The sequence below is a fragment of the Oryctolagus cuniculus genome, chromosome 4 (genome assembly GCF_051225735.1).
Source record: "Oryctolagus cuniculus isolate XC-2025 breed Fujian yellow rabbit chromosome 4, ASM5122573v1, whole genome shotgun sequence".
Lineage (NCBI taxonomy): Eukaryota > Metazoa > Chordata > Mammalia > Lagomorpha > Leporidae > Oryctolagus > Oryctolagus cuniculus.
Genome location: NC_142870.1, coordinates 37,810,202 through 37,814,177, shown reverse-complemented (window position 1 = coordinate 37,814,177; position 3,976 = coordinate 37,810,202). Strand labels below are relative to the sequence as shown.

The 3,976-nt window shown below is 37.4% G+C and overlaps 1 non-coding gene across 1 annotated transcript; it reads right to left on the bottom strand.

Moving 5' to 3' along the window:
* Positions 1–3,209: 3,209 nt before the first annotated feature.
* Positions 3,210–3,337, bottom strand: LOC127483061 (U8 small nucleolar RNA). The gene has a single exon (XR_007909030.1). It is a non-coding gene; the product is annotated as a U8 small nucleolar RNA (small nucleolar RNA).
* Positions 3,338–3,976: the final 639 nt, after the last annotated feature.

Sequence of the window (3,976 nt, the reverse complement as noted above, 5' to 3'; positions counted from 1 at the left end):
ATGGCTTAATTCCAAGGCTTTCTGGGTATTACAAAAAATACTCTTATAGATTGAATTTACACTTGAGAGATGTGTGTTCTATGCAGGTAGAGGTCCCTAAACGCTCATGGTATTTGCAGTCTTCCTTTGATACCATGTTCTTCAAGGAATTTTGATGGTGGCAAAGAGGGCTTCTGTCAGACTGGTGGTTACATGCAAATGGCAGTTATTTTCTGTTCCAAGACTGGAGTTTCAGGATAAGATACACAGTGAAAGTAAGCCAAGTGTGATGCTATCTATAGGAGAAATAAGTTCATGAGTTTGGTGATTGGAACCTTACAGGGATGTTGATTAGGAACCTGGTAGGGCCACTTGGATCACTCCCACAACTCAATGAGTTGACATTCCTAGTTTCTGGATTTATAATTATAAATGCATTGCAAGGAAAATTAAAATAAGGGAGAAAGGCTAGGAGACCTTGACACACTAGTACCATCTAACATTTGCATTCAAGGCAAGGTATAGGGGTTTTGCATGGGGTTAGAAAATGAGATCAATATCTCATTGATATTGCACAAGTAATTCTGGGTTAATTGATCATATACAGTTGATGTCCTGTTTTTGAAAAATAATAAAAGAATCTTAAAAGTTTGGACAACAGCAGCTCTGGAGAATCAGGGAGAATAATAAAGTGGAGGATTGTGCACAAATGTAATGCATTGCCAGATGGGTGAAAACAAAAGGGACATGTATGAAGCAAGGAAAAGTGGTCATTGCATGTTTTAATTATCTTAAGGAGGAATCTTAAGGGATTTTATCAACATTTGGATATCATACATTTAATCACTCACGTTCTTTTTTTGAAAAACTCATTTATTTGAAAGATGCAGTGGCAGAGAAAGAATCACACACACACACACACACAGAGAGAGAGAGAGAGAGAGGGATTAATTCTGCTCATTCAATCCCCAAAAAGTGGCACAGGCCTGGTTTGGGCCAGGGCAGAGCCAGAAGAAATAATTTGCTGCTCACTACAGGGCAGCAGGTCCAATAGAGCTCCTCAGGGCCAGCCTGGGAGCTCAGGGGCTGAGCGGGATGATGAGTGTCGGCGGCAAAGGAACCACACCAGAGCCAGGAGATCAGTCAGTGCCCAGGGCGCAGCTGGGTTCTCGACTTTATTGGGAGGGGAAGAGCTTTTATAGACACAGAAAAGGGGGCTGTCCAGGGTACAAGGGAACAGAGCCAACCAGCTGAAAAGGAAGGCAGGACACAAGCCGGGCACTCCCTCAAGAGCCTATCACACCCGAGGACACATACTGTGCTTGAATACGGAAGTCTCCTGTCAGGCTAAGTACCTCCCCAGGGAGCCATCTTGGATTGTTGGAAACACTGAGTCACTGGGATTCGGAAGTGCGGCAAACTTGAGCAAAGGCTTAGCGGCCTTGTAGAGCGAAGGCTTAGCAACATTGTTTCCTTTTTGATTGGAGCCCCCCCGCAATAACTCCATCTGGATCTACCACATGGTTGACAGGGCCCATGTAGTTAGGCCATCTTCTTCTCCCTTCATAGTTGCATTAGCAGGAAGCTGGAGTAATCAGAACTTAAACCAGCACTTCCATATGGGACACTGGAGTCATAAGCAGCAGCTTAACCACTGGCCTACATCAGTCCCATGGTTCACATTCTTAACTGGATTTCTGAATATTCTATTCATAATATAACATTACAAAACTAAAAAGCAGATTTTTTTTCTATGTTGTCTACTCTCCCAATATTTTCTAACCAATATATTGGGGGGAAAATAAATGTTCTGGTTTTAGACATAAGCAAATCTATATTTTGGTTTACCTTTCAAGAAATAAAGGGTGTTTTTTGGGTACTAGGAGATTTATAACCAGCTATTAGCATTTATTTATTTAACTTGCACTGTATGCTTTTTTCCAACTTTTTGATGCATTTAAGATTACAACCTCTTCTATAAATCAGTCAAGCAATATTTATTGACTGCTTACTCTTTGGTTTCAAGCTTAATCATTCAGCACCACATTCAATCATATATATAATTTATCATCACGTCTAATAACCCATGTCTGTATGAGAAAATGTTAAACATATTTCTTGATATATTTTCATTTTTCATCTCAGAAGTACTGGCACTGAATCTGATACAGTTGCAAATAGATTAAAATGTGATTTTAGAATTCTCTGTGTTTTTTGTATTTTCTGGTTCAAAAGGTTTATGAAGTAGTCTAGATTAGGAATCATTTCCTGAATACTATGAAACAGAACAACTGCAATAAGGGTATATATCCAGTACCTAGTAAATTAGAAATGCCTTTTTTGAACTTGTATTGCATCATGTAACTTAACTACCTTGTTCTTGTATTACATCCTTCTAACTACACTTGCTTTAATTTGCTTTTTAAATAGTTTAGCATATGCAAATTAAATTAAGCATGTGTCCTTATGCTTTGATAAGTAGTGATACCTCACCAAATTCTAAATAATAGCAGACACACCTTTTTTTTCTGTCTGAGAATATTAAATATAGACTAAGGAGAATTCCTTTTCTGGAAATCAATGAAGAATGCAGATTAGATTTACATCCCCTAAACACAGGGAAGATTGGATAATATATATATATATATATATATATATATATATATATATAGGTAGTCTTCAGCATTGGACAGAAAGATGTAATTTTGATCCTTGAGAAACAGAAATTATTCAAAAATTAATCTGATTTTACACCTAAAGAAGAGGTGAAATGGAGAGAGCCATGAATACCGCAATAATCTAGCAGTTTTGCAGCATTAAAAAGACAGAAATTGAGATTTGGGGGAAGGGGACTTGTACAACCAGAAGTTATAGGACTGAGTTCAATAAAGCATGGAGACATTTATATAGAAACAATTAAAATATTTGAATCTGGATTGCCTTATTTAAATAAAATTCTTGGTTGTGTGCTAAAGCACCTAACTGTGGCAAGAAAATCACCTAGATAAGACAACGGACTACAAGGACGTTGCTAGGTAAATAATTCCTAGAGCAGACATAAGAAAGAGACACTCAAGTTTCACCCATGAAGAGTGGAAAACTCTGGGTGGCTGAGCAGAGAGTTTATTTAAGATTACAAAGGAATAAAATCTGAGTGATAGAACTGAGTATACCTAAGGTTAAGACTAACATAGACTCCCCACAGAGAAACTAAAATAGAACTCAAAGACATCAGACTAACCCACAAGCAACTTAACTGCAGATTAAAACAGTCTCATATTCTTTATTTTTACTCCAATCATCATATTCTATCTGCCCTCCAAGAAGAGGAATAGATAAGGATTATCCTATCTGACAATCTCACACTCTTTTAAAAGAGAAGCTGGATCCAGATAATTCATCTTCTCCCTAGCAACAAAATTAATAGATGTAAAAGCAGCAGAAAAATGTGAATTTAAATCAAATTTCAACTCATTGAAAATGACTGAGTTCATCAACTAAAACCATATGTAAAACTGTATAATCCCTAAATATTTGGAAAGTAAACAACATTCTTCTAAACAGTTCTTAAACTCATAATTAAGCACGTGAAAGAGAAAACCTTAAAATATTATTTATTTACTTATTTTATTAGAAAGACAGAGAAAGTGACAGAAAGAGCCTGCCCACATGCTCATTCTAACCAAATGCCTTATTCCAGTCCTGAGCCAGTAGATAGAAACTCAGACAGGGTCTACCACACACATTGTATAGACCTGACCACTTAAGCCATCACCTGTTGCCTTCCAGAGTGAATATTAGCCAAAAGTTGACACCATGTATGAAACTGACAAAGATCCAGGCACTCTTATAGGAATGTGGGTATCTCACATGGCATCTTAACTACCACACCAAACATCCCAAGAAGACACTTTTAACAAAAGAAAATGAACACTCAGTATAACAAAATTTGAGTAATAGCACTTAGAGTTTAACTCCGATGGCAGGAGCCAGGAGC